The sequence below is a fragment of the Podarcis erhardii genome (genome assembly GCF_964252035.2).
Source record: "Podarcis erhardii genome assembly, chromosome: 3".
NCBI classification, from domain to species: domain Eukaryota; kingdom Metazoa; phylum Chordata; class Lepidosauria; order Squamata; family Lacertidae; genus Podarcis; species Podarcis erhardii.
Genome location: NC_138507.1, coordinates 122,502,683 through 122,523,006, shown reverse-complemented (window position 1 = coordinate 122,523,006; position 20,324 = coordinate 122,502,683). Strand labels below are relative to the sequence as shown.

The following is a 20,324-nucleotide window of genomic DNA, read 5'->3' as shown; positions in this document are numbered from 1 at the left end:
GCGCCCAGTCCCTGGTCCCACCTGCAGAGCACCCCCCCCCCAAATCAAAAGATGCCATGCCACTGTGAGCAGAGAGCAAGACACAAACCAACAGATTCACTTTCTGAGTTGTTCAACAGTGAAATGGAGCCCTCCAGAAGGTGCCTTATTCTCCTTTGCAGGGAGATTTTGAGCAGAGGTTGGATGGGCACCTGTCAGGGATGCTATAGCTGTGATGCCAGCACTGCAGGGGGATGGACTTGATGATCCTTGGTGTCCCTTCTATGAACCTATGATTCTCTGCTCTCCACTGTGTGTGTATTCAATTTAAACCTGCCTCTGAACATCACTTGCAGTGACTCCGAAAGAGGTGGGATCTTGCCCCTCTGTCCTCCTGGAGAGTATCCCAAATGGGGTTTCAGGTTGGACCCTGGGAGAAGAGGATGCTGGACTCGATGGGCCCCATTTGGCCTGATCAACCAGCCAGTCTCTTCTCATTACCTCATTTATGTAATCCACGGAAGCTCTTCCTTTCAAATCTGCAATAATGTGCTTCAGTAAAGTCAGCTTTGCAGTGGACAAAAGAACGGCCAGTTTCCTGGGCAAGAGGGCTTTTCTCTCCCAGTTTGCCAGTGGCCACCCAGGGAAGCCAGTGACTCTGACACAGCCTTCCCTACCACCATGGCTCAGACCTTGGCAGATATTTCCCCTCTGCCCAGCAATTAACAACATGAACCAACATAAAGGTTTCCAATGCTTGCATTTATTAAAAAGAAGAAGCTAAAGCATTTTTGCAGGCAAACCAAATCCAAGCTCCAATCCCAAGCCCACTTACTAAGGAGTCAGGGCCCACTGGCCCCAGTGGGGCTTACTCATGAGTAGACAGGCAGACAGGATGGCTTCCTCTTGTTTTTTTTTATAATATTTTTATTAAGTTTATGAAATACAGAAAAGAGAGAATAAAAGACAGATATAGAATGAAAAAGTTACACATTTCCATATTCTTTTTTCCAACAAATCTAATGGACTTCCCCACAACCTCCAAACCCTGCGTTCTCTGTGATACAAAACATCAGCAATTTGTTAACTTATTTCAAATCTTATTGTATCTTTCATTTTATCATGTTACCTAATTTCAAAGATGTTGTAACTCGAATCTTATACGTTTTAGCTTAAACACAATAAAGTTATTTCATTATTCCACCTCTGACTTCTTGTACCTTAATTTTCATTTCATTAATTTACAATTGCTGAAGCTAGAATTAAAAAAAAATATGCATTTTTTAACATTCATACAACTTATAGTGTTTTTTCAAATAGTCTTTAAATTTTCCCCAGTCCTCCTCGATTGTTTCTTCTCCCAAGTCTCGGATTCTGCCAGTCATTTCGGCCAGTTCCATATAGTCCATCAACTGCGTCTGCCATTCCTCCAGCGTGGGTAAATCTTGTGTCTTCCAATGTTTAGCAATCAGGATCCTTGCTGCTGTAGTAGCATACATAAAAAAAGTTCTATCTTTCTTAAGTACTCTCTGGTCCACAATGCCCAGAAGAAAGGCCTCCGGTTTCTTAGGTAAGGTAAATCTAAGTACCTTTTTTAGTTCATTATGAATCATCTCCCAAAAGGCCTTCACTTTCGGGCAAGTCCACCAGAGGTGAAAGAATGTCCCTTCCACCTCTTTACATTTCCAACATTTATTGTCAGACAGGTGATATATCTTAGCAAGTTTGACTGGGGTCATGTACCACCGGTATATCATTTTCATAATATTTTCCTTCAAGGCACTACATGCCGTAAATTTCATTCCGGTGTTCCATAACCTTTCCCAGTCTTCAAACATAATGTTGTGCCCCAAGTCCTGCGCCCATTTTATCATGGCGGATTTGACTGTCTCATCCTGTGTATTCCATTTAAGCAGCAAGTTATACATTCTCGAAAGTAGTTTATTTTTTGGCTCTAACAATTCTGTCTCTAATTTCGATTTTTCCACCTGGAATCCAACCTTTTTGTCCACTTTAAAAACCTCCTGGATTTGAGCATAGTGCAACCAATCTCGCACCTTGTTTTTTAATTTTTCCAAGCTCAGCAACCTCCAATTGTCTCCGATTTTTTCAATTATTTCCCAATATTTAGGCCAGTAGGCTTCCATGTTAAGTCTCTTAAGTGCCTTGGCTTCCTCTTGACTGCTTCCCAGCATCGCCTTCAGCAGCATCAAGCAAAGTGGTTTCTTCCCCAGCAGAGATGGGGGTGCAGTCGAGGCAGCTGCACATCAGAGGAGAGCAGGGTGGTCTTCCTTTCACCAGAGGTCTTGCACCAGAGATCTGCAGAGTTAGTATCCTGTGAGAGAAAACACTATTAAAACGGGTGCTGGTGGTAGCTCTGAAAACCCATACCAGTGACTCCAATTGGGAGGCAGAAGAGCTGCTGTTGTCAGAGTTCAAACTGCACACAAGGGTCTGTTTTGCAGAGGGTTGGACTAGATGACCCCTTCAGTCCCTCTCAACACTACATTTTTCCCCCTATGATAGTAGGAGAGACCTCTGAGCATTTCCTGTATGCACTTTTGGGGATTTGAGCAGGGCATGGCTGCCATACACACTTTTTTTTTTAATGAGGTATTTTTTCCTTTGTCTTCCTTATGTGAACAGCAACCCCGGGAGAGGACACATTTGAGGAGATCATTGTGTTGGTGTGCACTGAACTCTTTCCCTTCCAACTCTACAATTCTGTGATTCAGTAACCACCTTCACAGGGACGTTTCACACAGGTTGCCTTTGCTATTTGAGGAGGGTCAGTGACTGAGCCCCCACCCTCTCATACCACAAAGAGCTGTTCTTTGAGCCAAGGGAGGCTAAGGGGAGTTGTGGCTGAGAGGGTTGGGGACCTTTCATGGGGGCAGCAAGGGGAGAGAACAGGGTTGTCACAACCCCGTGTGTGCACACTAATATTGCTCCCCTTCACAGTGGATGTAAAGATTAAGAGAGAAGTGGAGTGGGGGGGGCAGAGAGATGAGTCACATGCATTTGGGGTCATGATACACCACTGACAAATTTTCGAGGAAAACTAAGATTTGATTTAACTCACCTCTACGGCAACACACCCAGGGAGGACACAGGAATAATGGACGGCACCTTAATCGCAGTATCCCTCTCAGCCTTTGACATCTCGGCCTGCAATTAGCTTGGGCTCTGGTGAAATCTGGAGGAAGAAAAAGAAGACTTTGAAGGCTCTGTCTCTCGGAACTGACCTCCTACACCTTCCACAACTTCTTCCACAACAGCCCCACTGGCTTGGACACCCGGAGGGCACCAGGTTGGGGAAAGCTGGTGTAGGAAGAATGCAGGGCTGGAGCAGAGAGTCAGTCCCTTCTGCTGCCTCTCTGCACTTCCAGGACAGGGTCTGAGCCAAGGTGGTTGGGAAGGCTGCGTCAGAGTCACTGGCTTCCCTGGACAGCCACTGGCAAACTGGGAGAGAGAAGCCCCCTTGCCCAGGAAACTGGCACGTTCTTTTACCCACCACAAATCTGAGTTTGCTGAAGCGTATTATTACAGATTTGAAAGCAAGAGCTTCTGTGCATCACATACATGAGGTAATAAGAAGAGCCTGATATGATTAAAGGGGATGAATCGAGTCCAGCACCCTCCTCTCCCAGGGTCCACCTGAAGCTCCATTTGGGAAACTCTCCAGGAGGACAGAGGGGCAAGATCCCACCTCTTTGGGAGTCACAACAAGTGGCTGAGAATAAAGCTGAGAGCTGTGGAGCTGCTCAGAGAAGATGCATCTGAGAAGAAGGCCATACCTGGAGCCAGCAGCATCAAGAAGAGGATGGCAACAGAGAGGAGGCAGAAGATCTTCATGGTTGGAGGTTGGTGGGAATCCTGGAGGTACCAGAAGCCAAGTGGAAGAGCAATTGCCAGGGGAAGGAAAGCTGCCTCTACTTATAGGTGGCTGGAGGACTGATGAAATCTTGTGGGGTGCCAACCGTTGTTTGCAAGATGGATGTGGCAAGCTCTGAGGGGCATGTGCCAAGGAGCAGCCAAAGACCAGAGAATCATAGGTTCATCAAGTCCAACCCCTCACAGCTGTTGCATCCCTGACAGGTCTCCATCCAACCTCTGCTTAAATCTTCCTGCAAGGGAGAATCTGACACCTTCTGAAGGGCTCCGTTCCACCGTTGAACAACTCAGAAAGTGAATATTTTGGCTTGTGTTTTGCTCTCTGCTCACAGTGGAGTGGCATCTTTTGATTTCCCCTGGGGGGGGGGGTGCTCTGCAGGTGGGACCAGGGCCTGGGTGCAGAGGGTGAACAAAACACTTCCCACTAGCCCACCTCTAGACGCCATCGTTGCTGGGTAGGCATGGGGCACCGAGGGTTCACAGGGCCGTGCTGTGCTCCCTCCTCACCTGCCCACATCAAGGGGGGAGCCTGCCTGGCCATGGCTGCTCCTGGCAGGTGCACCCCCCCCCCCAACACTGGCTGGGCAGCCATTCAGTGTGGGGCCAGGTCCCAGCAACAAGGCTCCCCCCCATTTTTGCATGCCATTTTCACCCATGGTGGTACACATTACACCACTTTATGCGTTTTGGTGGACATTGCTTGATTGAACTGCCTTGCGGAATTCATGGAAGGAGAACACTTGGAAGGACAGCTCTGTTCCAAATCATGTATAGCTGAAGAAAGTACATGCAGCTGAGGTACAAAATGTTTTTTGGGGAAATAGTCCAGCCCTTATGGAGGTGTTCCCATGCAGTCCATGCCCAAGAACCAGGTAATCTCCCAACACCACACCTGCTTGGGGGCCCAACTAGAAGTTCCTTTGGCCTCACCCAGCTGCAGGGCTCTTCTCAGGCTCAGTCCTGAGAATTTTATGGAAACATTTCCCCTTGGACTTGCTCACCACCCTCTCCAACTCAACAGGTTGTCCCCAACTTCACAAACTGATTCCTGCATCCTCTCCTCTCCCTGGGCACCAAACCTGATCTTGGAGGCTATTATCCCACATTGCCTAATACCTTGGAATAGGTTTTGAGGATGCAATGGGTGGGGTCTGCAGGGGAGAAGAGCTGGGATTACCATCCACAAGTGGACATCTGTGGCCTTGGATACAAGCCCATCGGTCCAGCACCAAATGATTCTGTTGCCCTTCTATGCTCTCCAGATCCATCTTTCCAAGGGAAAAGCAGCCTTGACCTTCTCTTTTCCTGGACACTCTTTGACCACTGCCCTGCTGTCTATTTGTGAGTGTGTGTGTTTGTGTGTGTTGTGCTGTTTTTATGGTATTTGTGTTACTTTCTGGATGCCTTGTTTCAACAGTTCTGGCTGACACTGGTTTAAACTTCTGTGCATTGTAGTGAATATATGGGGGGGAGTACAAAAAGTGGGCACCCAAAGGTGAGGGCAGGGCTTTGATATTTAAATTTGGAGAAGGGGGAGAAGTATGAGTGCCAGTTGTGGGCTGTTGGTCTGGGCTGTTCCTGTAACATTTAGAAGGCAGTTGCTGGTCTTTTGCAATCTCCACAGAGATGGGCCCCAGGAGATGTCTTCAGCCTCCTTTCCCCACCTGGTCTTGTTTCAAGTTAACCCTGTTTTGGGGATCCAGAGCGACATGGGGTGAGCGGCGCGGTGCTTTGAATCGACCGCTTCTTTCACGGAGTGAAGCCGCATTGCTATTGCCAGAGAGTGCTGACTTTTTCTTGTGGACAATTGGATTTTAAACAACAACCCGTGAGTAAAACGGAAAATTGGATCTTTTTTTTTTTTTGTTATTATTTTTATTGCATTTTAACATACATACATACCACAAACATACAAGTTACAAAATACATAACCAAAAAGGTAAGAAAAAGAAAAAAAAAAGAAAGAGAGAAAGAAAATTAAAGTTAAGAACGAAAAAACAAAACATAAAGTACATAAAACATAGACAACTCAGCTTACATTGGCTTAACAGTAACACTGATTGACTTCCCTTTATTTCGATTTCGGAAAAAGTTATCTTATTTATCTATCTGCCGTATCTTTTCATAAAAAAAGAAAATTTTTCGTAGTAAGCGTTGTGTCATACCTACTGTGATTTTTACGTATACATATGTATTTATTATCAACATTTTAATTTCCCTTTATCTCTGTTTCCATGTATATCCTGAATTTATTCCATTCATTATTAAATTTTGTACTTTTTTGGTTCCTTATTTTCTGTGTCAATTTTGCCAGTTGTAAATAATCGAATAATTTAGATTGCCACTCTTTTATCGTTGGGGTCTTTGATGTTTTCCAATACTGTGCTATAAGGATTCTGGCAGCCACTGTTGCATATTGAAAAAAAGTTTTATCTTCCTTTTTAATTTCTTCACCAATTATTCCCAACAGGAAGGCTTCTGGTTTTGTACTAAAGGTGTATTTAAAGATTTTTTTTAATTCATTATAGATAGATTCCCCAAAAAAATTGAGTATCCCACACGACCACCACATATGAATGAAATTACCCTCCTTTCTCTTGCATTTCCAACACATTTTATCACCTGTTTTGTAAATTTTTTCCAGTTTTACAGGTGTTATATACCATCTGTACATCATCTTGCACATGTTTTCCTTAAGTGTTGTACATGCCGAAAAGCTCATGCCTTTACACCATAGTGCCTTCCACCTGTCAAACTCTATGTTATATCCTAAATCCACTGCCCACTTCACCATTACCTCCTTTACTTCCTCATCTTTGGTGTCCCACTCAAGTAGCTGGTTGTACATTTTTGATAATAGTTTTGTTTTGCCTTCTATTATTTCGATCTGAAATCTGGATTTCTTCTCACTTATTCCAATCTTTTTATCTTCCGTCCACATAGAGTTAATTTGGTGATATTGGATCCAAGCAGTCAACTTATTTTTTATTTCTTCATATGGTCTAATCTTCCACCCGAACTCTGTTTTGGTCAATAGATCTTCATATGTCCATCTTTTCCCCTCAATGTTTGTCTTTTTTATTGTAAGGATATCAATTGGTGATAACCACCAGGGGGTTTTCTGTTCCAACAATTTTTTATTCCTTTCCCACACTTCTAGCAGTGGCCCCCTAAAAATATGGTTAGAAAAACCTTTGTGTACCCTTCCCTTGTCCCGCCATAAGTAGGCATGCCAACCAAATCTCAAATTAAATCCCTCTAGGTCTAACAAATCTCTGTTTTTAATGAAAATCCATTCTTTTACCCAGCAGAGGCATGCCGCCTCATAATATAGCTTTAAATTTGGAACCGCGAGTCCACCCCTGTCTTTTTGGTCTGTGAGCAGTTTGAATTTAATTCTTGGTCTTTTCCCTTGCCAGATGAATTTGGATAGTAGTCCCTGCCAGTCTTTGAATAGTGAGGTTCCCCTGATTATCGGTATATTTTGGAATAAAAAAAGTAGTTTTGGTAATAGGTTCATTTTAATCGCTGCCATTCTCCCCAACCAAGAGAGTTGTATTCTGTTCCACGTATCCAAATCCTTTGTTATTTCTTTCCATGTGTTCTTATAATTATTTTCGATCAGATTTATATTCTTCATAGTTAACCAGATTCCAAGATATTTTACTTTTTTGGCTGTTTTAATCCCAGTTTGAATTTAAAGGTCGTTTTTTATCTCTTTTTCCAGGTTTTTAGTCATTATTTTGGTTTTTTCTCTGTTCAATTTAAATCCAGATAATTTTCCAAATTCTTCTAGTAGCTCTAACACCTTGCCAACACTCTTCTTTGGATCTTCCAGCGACAACATAAGATCATCTGCATATGTTTTCAGTTTATATTCTTTCACTCCGATTTTTATGCCACGAATCTCTGGGGTTTTCCTTATCTTATTAGTGATTATCTCTAACACCATAATAAACAGTAACAGTGACAGAGGGCATCCCTGTCAGGTACCTTTCGCTATTTCAAACGGTTCTGTCAGGTTATTACTGATAATCAATCTAGCACTTTGTTGTGTATAAATTGCTTTAATTCCTTCCAGGAATGTGCCCACTATCCCTGACTTTTCCAAACATTTTATCAGAAAACCCCAGGAAACATTATCAAAAGCCTTTTCGGCATCAACAAACATTAAAACTGCTGGTATTTCATTGTGGCATTCTAAATATTCAATGATATCTATTGTATGCCTTATGTTGTCTTTTATTTGTCTGTTGGGTAGAAAGCCAGCCTGGTCAGTATGGATAAGATTAGTTAAACACTTTTTAAGTCGATGTGCCATTATGTCAGCAAAGATCTTATAATCATTATTCAATGATGAAATTGGTCTGTAATTCTTAATGCTAGTTTATCTGAATCTGATTTCGGAATCAACGTGATGTATGCTTCTTTCCAGGATATTGGCGTTTTTCCTCCTCTTAATATCGCATTCATTACCTCACATAGTACCGGTGTTATATATTCCTCTAGGGTCTTGTAATACTTGGCAGATAACCCATCTGGGCCTGGGGCTTTCCCCAGTTTCATTCTCTTAATTGCCTCTCGAATTTCCTCTGCTTTTATGGGTGTATTTAAGTTGTTTCTTTCATCTTCCGATATATTGTTGGGGCTATTTTCTTCTAAATATTTTCCTATACCTATTAAATCTTCTTCTTCTTTTTTGTATAAATTTTCATAGAATTTAAGGAAGTTCTTTTTTACTTCATTAGGGTCCTCCAGGACTTGTTCATCAACTTTTATTTTATTAATGAAACTGAGTTTTCTCCTTTTTCTCAGTTGCCACGCCAGGAACTTTCTAGTTTTATTTGCCGATTCGAAGAACTTTTGTTTCATTAGTTTAATTCCCCATTCCACCTCTTGACTTATTAATATTGAGTATTGTGTTTGGAGCATCTTATATTGTTGCTTGTAGCCATCATTATTAGGGTTTCTTATCATATTTTTCTCACATTCTCTCATTTGTTTAATTAAATCTTCTTTTTTTGTTCTTTGGCTCTTTTTCTTTGGGTATTCTGCTGTATCAGACGACCTCTTAACACTGCTTTACTGGCATCCCACACTATATCTATATCTGTCCCCTTGTTAATATTTAGGTCAAAGTAGTCTTTTATAGCAGTTTTAGCTTTTCCAATCACTTCTTCTTTTTCGAATAAGTAATCATTCATTCTCCATCTGTACAGCCCCTGGGTCTTCCCCTTTAGTTGTAATATTATTGGGCTATGGTCCGACAGAGTTCTAGGCTGGATCTCACATTTCGCCACTCTTATTATTAATTCTCTTGAGATCCATATCTGATCTAACCTACTCCAGCTCTGCTGTGGTTCAGAGAAGTGGGTGAATTGTTTTATCATAGGGTTTTTATATCTCCATATGTCTATTAGGTCCAAATTTTCCTCCAAGTCATTGAAAGATTTCGGTAATTTCCCTTGGTTTAAATTCTTTTTTCTTGCGCTTCTATCTAGTTCTGGTGTCGATACTCCATTAAAGTCTCCGAGTAAGACCAATTTATTATTATCTAAGTCCAATAAAAATTGCTCCAGTTTTTTTAAAAAACTCTAGTCTATTTGAGTTTGGGGCATATACTGTAACCACATTTATTTTTTCTTTTTTTAATAAATATTTATTCAAGTTTTTAAATATCAATGCACAAATAATAAACAGTCTTACTTCTGTCACAAACATAATTTCATCACTTCTTTGGACTCCCTCACGTCTCCCGCTCCCATTTACATCGTTAAAAGTTTTTTCCAGACAAATTATCAACTTGTTTACAATCTCATGTCCACTCATTCAAATATAATCTAACACTTCTTCCCAAAAATTTTATATTTTCTTTAATCTCACTTATCATCAAATTTAAATCTAATTTAGTGGTGGCCAATTTTTTATAATCTAGCATCCTTCTTAACATTCAACCAAATTACAATGTTTTTGTAGATACATCTTGAATTTCTTCCAGTCTTCCTCCATCTTCTCTTCTCCCAGATCACGGATTCTGCCAGTCATCTCGGCCAGTTGCATATAGTCCATTTTTTCTCCCTGATAGTTAATTTGTACTCCTAGGATTCTTCCTTCTTCATCCTTACAGATTTGTTTGGGTTCTAGTTTTTCTTTCACATAAATTACCACCCCTCTTTTTTTCATTGAGTCTGAGTTGATGAATTCTATTCCCAACTTCTTGTTTATTAGAATATGCTTGTGTTTTTTGGCAACATGGGTTTCTTGGCAACAAATGACATCAATGTTTTTATTCTTTATAATTTTTTCAAATTTATTTCTCTTGGACTTATCGTTAAAGCCATTCACATTCCACGAAAGAAACTTGAGAGTCATCTCAAATTATAACTAAGTACACTTTATCCTAAATTCTATTTTAAAGTCTAGTATTTCTCTTTCTGTTGGACTCTCTGTCTTCTCCCTCCTCTTCCTCCTCCGATCTTATGTCATCCGTTTCCTCCTCTGACTCCTCCCCCTCCCCCTCGACTCCGCTCCCTCCTCTCCCCCCCTCCCCTCTCTATCTAAGTCACCTCCTCGCAGTCTTGTTTCTTCTTTACCCAGATCTTTTTCGTACCTTCTCAGGAACTTTTCTGCTTCAAGGATATCAGTCAACTTGAATTTTTTATTTTTATGGTAGAAGGAAACCCCCTCTGGGAATTCCCATTTGTACTGTATTGCCTTTCTCTTCAGCACACTTGTTAGCTGTCTGTATCCTTCCCTTTTGCGCAGAATCCTAATTGGAATTTCTTTTAAAATGGTAATTGGACGGTCTCCGATCATTAACTTTCTTTTAAAGCTATTTCTTAATATTATATTTTTCATTTCAATGGAGTTGAATATTACTAAACAATCTCCAGGTAGTTTTTTTGATTTAATTTGTTGCAGTTTTCCTCTTATTCTGAATGCATTCTCTATTGTGTATGCTACTTGTTCTTCTTTCATCTCCAACCATTTTGCGAGTTCCTGAACTATTTTTTCTCTTATGTTTTCATTTACTTCTTCGGCGATCCCTCTAAATTTTAGATTAAGATTCTTTTGACGCATCTCTGTCATAGCTAAATTGTCCCATAATTGATCTTGGGTTTTATTTAGGTTTTTTACTTCTTCCTTTAGCTTTTCTGTTTCTTTCTTTTGGTCCCTCAAATCTTTTTGTGTTTTTTTTATTAGAGTCTTCAATTATTTTTGATTTAACTGTCAAATCTTGTATTTTTTTCGAGAGTTCACCTACAGCGCTTTCTATTTTACTATCTATTTGCTCCTGTATTTCTCCTAGTTTGCTTTCCATGTGTGTTTCCCTTTGCTTAAATTCCTCTTTGATCTTAAGCTATAGAATGTCTAAGTCTTTAATCTCCTCCTATCGGGATGTCTTTCTTTCTCCCAGAGTCCCTCCAGCTTTTTTACCATTTCCCCCCGACATCCTATGATTTGTTTCTCTCTCCCCTAAGGGACTCACAATCTCTTTTATCTTTTTTATGTTCTCCACACCATAAACACCATAAACACCTTAACTGTATAGTCCTATATTAAACACCCTAACTGTATAGTCTTATATTAACTTATCTTCTTATTCTCCTACCCTCCTGTCCTCTTTTGTTTTTCCAGGTAACTATGGGAGACTTTCAATATCTTTCAATATCTTATTTTAGTTTGTCTAATTCAATTATTCACTCAATATTACCCATTCCCACATACATTTCCAAGGACCTTTTGCTGTTGAGTATTTGGTTTGTATTAGTAAGTTAGTATAGCTGTTTCAGAGACAGAGGAGAGGTGAGCAAAACAAGAGAAAACAAGAGAAAATGAGCAAAAAGTCAGGTGCGGTGTCCTTCTTTTATAGTCCGAAGAGGAAGGGAGTTGTATAGTCTTTATATATTCTGTAGTCTTCAGCCACTTGTATATTCCTGTAGTTTTCCGCCACTTATTGGCTTAATCCACTTTGTGGGGGCTGTGTTGGATTTTCTTACCCTCTGGAGTCTCCGGTTCCAGTCCCAAAATCCAATGTGTCTCTTTTTGTGGTCTTAGGTGAGGTACAATTGTGTACGGGAGGCCACTAAGTGTCTCATATAAAAACCAGCTTTAACACACTGTATTCCGTTGAATATGTTTTCAAGAAATAGAGGAGCGTCCTGAGGTTAAGTATTGTTCAAATGATTGTTCAAATGATTGTTAAGAATTGTTCAAATGATTTGTATTTCATCCAAAATTGGGTGTACGAGTAATAGGTTGAAAAAGGTTGTTAGTTATATTATTAAAGGTTGTTAGTTATATTATTAAAGCGGGGGGGGGGGGCAGGAGAGGAGAAGAAAGAGAGAGAGAGAGAGAGAGAGAGAGTAACCAAAGTGACCCAATAGCTCTCTGATTTGGCACGGAAGTATAAATGTCATAAATGGTGTAAAAGTACAAATATCATAAATGGTATAGCTAAACTTAAAGCAAGAGGGGGGGCAGGGGGGAAGAGCAGGTCACGGAAGCTATAAACGTAGTGTGTGTGTAGATTTCACAAGGTGGTTTGGGAGGGTTCTTTTTGTTAATAGTTCTTTTCAGTTTTGGATTATATTCCCAACAGTTAAATATCTTAATTTGACATCGAATGGGGAAGGTTCAAAACAGGAAGTCCGCCTTCCCCTTTTGTAAATAGACTGCAGCAAAGAGCTTACAAGTTAAGGTCTTGGAAAGCCTTATGTAAAGGATTTACACCTCACAGGCTGCACATGTGGAGCAGGATGCCAACTCGCTAGGAAGCAAGAGAAAAGGAGCATCAGGGTTTTCTACATCTTCGAAGCTGCCCAGAGTGGCTGGAGCAACCCAGTCCAATGGGTGGGTTATAAATGATATAAATCATAATGATGATGATGGAAAAGGACACCCCTTTTTTAACTGGAGAACTGTTGGGGGGTATGCATGCCTTGCCTAGAACCCTGGGGGAAACCTTGCTGTCTGGTCCATGCTGCCCCCCCACTCATCGCCTTCCTTCCCCTCAGCTCAGCTTCCCACCCTCCCTGTCTCTTCCTTCCCTGCCACGCTGGACAGAGATCAACAGATGGGCTTCTTCCCTTCTTCCCTGGGTAGGGGCTGGGTGGTGGCTGGAAAGCACTATTTTGTGGTTTGCCTCAGGGGCTCAAATGTATTGGGCTGGTCCTGTCCAAAAGGCCCTCCATTCCCCCCTTCTCCTTCATCACCCCCTTCTTCTTCCTCCACTACCCTCCAACCCTCCAAGTGTCCCCATCTTCCAGGGACAGTCCTGGACTTACGGAAGCTCTCCCAGTTGATCTGACTTGATCTCAGAATGTCCCACTTTTCCTAAGGGCATCCCCGTTTCCATCAGAGAAATGTTGGAGGGGGAAATGTTGGAGGGTGTGGAGTTATGTGACCCCTGAGCCATCGGAAGGCAGTCCTGTATATGAATGTCTTTTAATGTTTAATGTGTTGTGATGTTTTTGTATATATATTTGAGCCACACAGAGTGGCTGGGGAATATCTGGCAGAGAGATATTTCTAGATTTGTCTGGCAGGGCAAGAAGCCTCGAATAAAATTTAAGATACTAACTGATGCTAAAGATAGAGGTGGATTTGCCCTGCCAGACTTAAAACTTTATTATGAATCAGCTGCTTTTTGCTGGCTGAGAGAATGGCTGCTTCTCGAAAACACTGACGTGCTGGATTTAGAAGGTTTTAACAATGTATTTGGGTGGCATGCATATTTGTGGTATGACAAGGTCAAAGCACATAAAGCGTTTAAAAACCATATTGTCAAAAAAGCACTGTTTAATGTTTGGATAAGATACAAGGATTTGCTTGAAAATTAAACCCCAAGGTGGCTGTCACCAATGGAAGCGAAGGCTCAGAAAAAGCTCAATATGGAGGCCAAATGGCCGAAATATTGGGAAATCTTGGAACAAGAGGGAGGCAGATTAAAACTGCAGTTTTGAAAAATTAAAAAATAGAGTGCGAGATTGGCTTCATTATTATCAGATAATGGAGGCATATAATTTGGACAAAAAAATTGGCTTCCAGGTGGAAAAATCAAAATTGGAAACAGAATTGTTAGAGCCTAAAATTAAGAATCTGTCAAGAATGTATAACTTGCTGTTGAAATGGAATACACAGGATGAAACGGTGAAATCTGCTATGATTAAATGGGCACAAGATGTTGGACATAACATTATGATGGCTGACTGGGAGCAGTTATGGACCACAGGTATGAAGTTTACGACATGTAATGCCTTAAGAGAGAATATTATGAAAATGATTTACAGGTGGTACATGACACCAGTCAAGCTTGCAAAAATTTATCATTTGCCCGATAATAAGTTTTGGAAATGTAAAGAGACTGAAGGCACATTCTTTCACCTTTGGTGGACGTGCCCAAGGATTAAGACCTTCTGGGAAATGATCTATAATGAAATTAAAAAGGTATTTAAATATACCTTTCTGAAGAAACCAGAGGCCTTTCTCCTGGGCATAGTCGGCCAATTGGTGCCAAAGAAGGATAGAACTTTCTTTATGTACGCTACAACAGCAGCAAGAATACTTATCACAAAGTACTGGAAGACACAAGATCTACCCACCAGGGAAGAATGGCAGATGAACTGACTAGTGGGGTGCCACAGGGTTCTGTCTTGGGCCCGGTCTTATTCAACATCTTTATCAACGACTTGGATGATGGACTCAAGGGCATCCTGATCAAATTTGCAGATGACACCAAACTGGGAGGGGTGGCTAACACCCCAGAGGACAGGATCACACTTCAAAACGACCTTGACAGATTAGAGAACTGGGCCAAAACAAACAAGATGAATTTTAACAGGGAGAAATGTAAAGTATTGCACTTGGGCAAAAAAAATGAGAGGCACAAATACAAGATGGGTGACACCTGGCTTGAGAGCAGTACATGTGAAAAGGATCTAGGAGTCTTGGTTGACCACAAACTTGACATGAGCCAACAGTGTGACGCGGCAGCTAAAAAAGCCAATGCAATTCTGGGCTGCATCAATAGGAGTATAGCATCTAGATCAAGGGAAGTAATAGTGCCACTGTATTCTGCTCTGGTCAGACCTCACCTGGAGTACTGTGTCCAGTTCTGGGCACCACAGTTCAAGAAAGACACTGACAAACTGGAACGTGTCCAGAGGAGGGCAACCAAAATGGTCAAAGGCCTGGAAACGATGCCTTATGAGGAACGGCTAAGGGAGCTGGGCATGTTTAGCCTGGAGAAGAGGAGGTTAAGGGGTGATATGATAGCCATGTTCAAATATATAAAAGGATGTCACATAGAGGAGGGAGAAAGGTTGTTTTCTGCTGCTCCAGAGAAGCGGACACGGAGCAATGGTTCCAAACTACAAGAAAAAAGATTCCACCTAAACATTAGGAAGAACTTCCTGACAGTAAGAGCTGTTCGACAGTGGAATTTGCTGCCCAGGAGTGTGGTGGAGTCTCCTTCTTTGGAGGTCTTTAAGCAGAGGCTTGACAACCATATGTCAGGAGTGCTCTGATGGTGTTTCCTGCTTGGCAGGGGGTTGGACTCGATGGCCCTTGTGGTCTCTTCCAACTCTATGATTCTATGAAGGTGATGGACTATATGGAATTGGCAGAAATGACTGGCAGGATCCGAGACCAGGGAGAAGAGTCGGTGGAGAAAGATTGGAAAAAAATTAAAGATTACTTACAGAAACATTGTAAAATTAATGAATGTTAGAAGGATGTTGGAATGAACTTATGTGGTTTTAGCAGAAATGTTATAAAGGATTAGGGAAAAATAGACTGTTAATTGGTGAAAGGAGGGAAAGTAAATTTATATTACATTAAGATAAATTACAGGACAAAAATTGGAAAAGATGGAAAGGATTTGCTGAAATAGTTAACTGAACTAGAATACAAAAAAGGGAGTCCTCAACAGGCTCATCACAGCTATCTGCCTATCACCCATTCCCACCACCCTCCTGAGTAATACCCCTCCCCACCTTCTCACTATATAGAAGGGTCTGGTGACTTCTGTTTCAGTGTATCTGAAGAAGTGTGCATGCACACGAAAGCTCATACCTAGAACTAACTTAGTTGGTCTTTAAGGTGCTACTGGAAGGAATTTTTTTATTTTGTTTTTAAAAAAGGGAGGTTTGAGGAGGTCAAGGAAACAAGCTAACGAAAGATAAGTTATGGGAAGATTCAAAGTGTTATTTTTTTTAATGGATTTTATTTTTCTGTCTTCTTATTTTTCCTTGTTTCTTCTTTTTTCTCTCTCTTTTTCTTAGTATGATGTGTCGTTTTTGTTGGTGTTTAATATGATGTTTTTACTTTTTCTTTTTGTAACCCTTAAAACCTTAATAAATATTATTTATATATAAAAAAAACAAATTAAAAAAACCAGAGTGGCTGGGGAAACCCAGTCAGATGGGTGGAGTATTATGATGATGATGATGATTATTATTATTATTATTTTATTACTACTACTACTACTACTATTGAATAGAATGTCCCTATTTTCATAGATATGGAGTCATATATGTGATGATGATGAATAGAATGTGCCTATTTTCGTTGGAGAAATGTTGCAGCAAATGTCCCCTAACTTTTCTGGCTCTGCTCAATTTCATCCTTCTCTGTGCAGCTGCCCAAGGAAGGAGGTCAGTTGGAGGAGAGAGACAGAGAAAAGGGGCAGGAGGAGGGGCAGGGAGACCCCAGGGAGAGGTGGGGGCCTACAATGTGAGAAATGCCCTTGTGCAAAGCTATGTTTGGAGAAGAACCACAAAGCCTGGATGGCACCACTGACTGGCAGAGAGAGAGAGAGAGAGAGAGAGAGAGAGAGAGTCTGAGAGCCTGACCAAAAAAGTCCCCTCAACCCAGCACACATTTTCACACCATGAACCAACACAAAGGTTTCCAATGCTTGCATTTATTAAAAAGAAAAAGCTAAAGCATTTTTGCAGGCAAACCAAATCCAAGCTCCAATCCCGAACCCATTTACTAAGGAGTCAGGGCCCACTGGGGTGGGCTTACTCATGAGTAGAAAGGCAGACAGGAAGGCTCCCTCTTGACTCCTTCCCAGCATCGCCTTCAGCAGCATCAAGCAAAGCGGTTTCTTCCCCAGCAGAGATGGGGGTGCAGTCGAGGCAGCTGCACATCAGAGGAGAGCAGGGTGGTCTTCCTTTCACCAGAGGTCTTCCACGATAGATCGGCAGAGTTACCATCCTGTGAGAGGAGGAAACGGGTTAAAACGGGTGCTGGTGGAGGTTCTGAAAACCCAGACCAGTGACTCCAACTGGGAGGCAGAAGAGCTGCTGGTGCCATAGTTCAAACTGCACACAGAGGGTCTGTTTTGCAGAGGGTTGGACTAGATGACCCCTTGGTGACTCCCAACACTACATTTCTATTCTATGATAGTAGGAGAGACCTCTGAGCATTTCTTGTATGCACTTGGGGGGGATTTGAGCAGGGCTTGGCTTCCACACACACTGTTTCTAATGTGGTTCTTTTTCCTTCTTCTCCTTTTTGTGAACAGCAATCCCAGGAGAGGACACATTTGAGCAGATCATTTTGTTGGTGCACGTTGGTGCGCATTGAACTCTTTCCCTTCCAACTCTGCAATTCTGTGATTCAGTAACCTCCTGCACAAGAATGTTTCACAGAGGTTGCCTTTGCTATTTGAGGAGGGTCAGTGACTAAGCCCCCACCCTCTCACACCAGGAAGAGCTGTTCTTTCAGCCAAGGGAGGCTAAGGGGAGTTGTGGCTGAGGGGTCAGAAAGCATTCATGGGGGCAGCAAGGGGAGAGAACAGGGTTGTCACCCCCCAGTGTGCACACTAATATTGTTCCCCCTCACAGTGTAAAGATTAAGAGAGAAGTGGAGTGGGGGGGGGGACAGAGAGATGAGTCACATGCATTTGGGGTCATGATACACAGCTGACAATTTTTTGAGGAAAACTAATATTTTATTTAACTCACCTCTCCGGCAACACCATTGGCGACCACACCTAAAAAGTGTGTTTCGGGGCGGCCAGCACCTACGAAATTGCAGTATTCCATTCTGCTGTCGACATCTCTGAATGCAGTAACCTTGGGCTCTGGTGAAATCTGAAGGGGAAAAAAGACAACTTTGAAGGCTCTGTCTCACAGGACTGACCTCCTACACCTTCCACAACTTCTTTCACCATAGCCCTGCTGGCTTGGACACCCGGAGGGCACCAGGTTGGGGAAAGCTGGTGCAGGAAGAATGCAGGGCTGGAGCAGAGAGCCAGTCCCTTCTGCTGCCTATCTGCACCTTCAGGAGATGGTCTGAGCCAAGGTGGTAGGGAAGGCTGCGTCAGAGTCACTGGCTTAACTGGGCAGCCACTGGCAAACTGGGAGAGAGAAGCCCCCTTGCCCAGGAAACTGAAGCGCATTATTGCAAATTTGAAAGCAAGAGCTTCCGTGGATCTTATAAATGAGATAATAAGAAGAGACTGGCTGGTGGATCTGCCAAAGGGGGCCCATCGAGTGAGGCATCCTCTTCTCCCAGAATCCTACTGAAGCCCCATTTGGGAAATTCTCCAGGAGGACAGAGGGGGAAGATCCCACCTCTTTGGGAGTCAGAGCAAGTGAATTTCAGAGGCAGGTTTAAATGGAATACAGCGGAGAGCTGTGGGGCTGCTCAGAGAAGAAGCATGTGAGAAGAAGGCCATACCTGGAGCCAGCAGCATCAAGAGGAGGACGGCAACAGAGAGGAGGCAGAAGATCTTCATGGCTGGGGGTTGGTGGGAATCCTGGAGGTACCAGAAGCCAAGTGGAAGAGCAATAGCCAGGGGAAGAAGAGGTCCCTGTACTTATAGGTTGCTGGAGGACTGATGAAACCTTGCGGGATGCCAACCGTTGTTTGCAAGATGGATGTGGCAAGCCCTGGGGGGCATGTGACAAGGATGAGCCAAATACCACAGAATCATATGTTCACAGAAGGATCATCAAGTCCATCTCCCTGCAATGTCGGCATCACAGCTATAGCATCCCTGAAAGGTCCCCATCCAACCTCTGCTCAAAATCTCCTTGCAAAGGAGAATAAGGCACCTTCTGAAGGGCTTCATTCCACCATTGAACAACTCAGAAAGTGAATCTGTTGGTTTGTGTCTTGCTCTCTGCTCACAGTGGCATGGCATTTTTTGATTTGGGGGGGAGGGCGATTTGCAGGCGGGACCAGGGACTGGACGCAGAGGGTGAACAAAACTGTTCCCACTAGCCCAACTCTAGACTCCCACACCAAGGGGGGAGCCTGCCTGGCCATGGCTGCTACTGGCAGGTGCACCCCCCCCCCGCAAACACTGGCTGGGTGGCCATTCAGCGTGGGGTCAGGGTCCCGGCAGCAAGGCTAGGCTGGGCTCCAGTGGGCAGAGATGCCCAGCAGTAGGCAAGGCAGGGATCCTTGCGTGGGGGCATCTGGCCCATGCCCCCTCAAAATCATGTGTTCGGGGCTACAGACCACAGTACTCCAGATCCATTTCTTTTGCCAGCATTTCCACTTGGGCAGTTGTGAGCTGTTGGTCTGGGCAGTGCCTGTAACATTTGGAAGGCAGTTGCAGGTCTTTTGCAATCTCCACAGAGATGGGCCCCATGAGATGTCTTCAGCATCCTTTCCCAAGAGCCTGAAGTTCAAACCCAGCAGGCAAGGCGAGGAACCTGTGGTCACAGGGCTAAGTCCCATTTCCCCACCTTATAGAATCATAGAATCATAGAATCATAGAATCATAGAATCATAGAATCATAGAATCATAGAATCATAGAATCATAGAATCATAGAGTTGGAAGAGACCACAAGGGCCATCGAGTCCACCCCCCTGCCAAGCAGGAAACACCATCAGAGCACTCCTGACATATGGTTGTCAAGCCTCTGCTTAAAGACCTCCAAAGAAGGAGACTCCACCACACTCCTTGGCAGCAAATTCCACTGTCAAACAGCTCTTACTGTCAGGAAGTTCTTCCTAATGTTTAGGTGGAATCTTCTTTCTTGTAATTTTGGAACCATTGCTCCGTGTCCGCTTCTCTGGAGCAGCAGAAAACAACCTTTCTCCCTCCTCTATGTGACATGGTCTTGCTTCAAGTAAACGGACAAGTGTTGCTCCATCAGATGCCCACAGGCAGCTAAGTTGGGTGAAGCAACTGCCAGGTACAGCCCAGTGAATTGGGGAATTAGCCCCAATCAGAAGGTGATATTGGGGGACAGCGGGTGGGAGTGGGGAGCAGCAATGCCAAAGACATCCCTTTCCATGCAAACAGATTCAGAGCTGGAGCTGGAGAGAGTGGGCAAATAACACATGTTAGAATTCCTTGAAAATATTGTTACTGCTCCCAAATTTCTGAGCATTGAGATAACCAAGGAATTTCAGTGTTGTCCAGAGTTCGATTTCTTTGAAGGTGAGTGGAGACTTTGGAGTCTTTAGGAGATATGGGTTTGTT

At 42.8% G+C, this 20,324-nt stretch overlaps 1 long non-coding RNA gene across 1 annotated transcript; it reads right to left on the bottom strand.

Moving 5' to 3' along the window:
• Positions 1-2,158: 2,158 nt before the first annotated feature.
• LOC309338102 lies at positions 2,159-18,658 on the bottom strand. Its single transcript, XR_014154707.1, has 3 exons — positions 18,565-18,658; positions 17,847-17,975; positions 2,159-2,314 (listed from the first exon to the last, which is right to left on the bottom strand). It is a non-coding gene; the product is annotated as an uncharacterized lncRNA (long non-coding RNA).
• Positions 18,659-20,324: the final 1,666 nt, after the last annotated feature.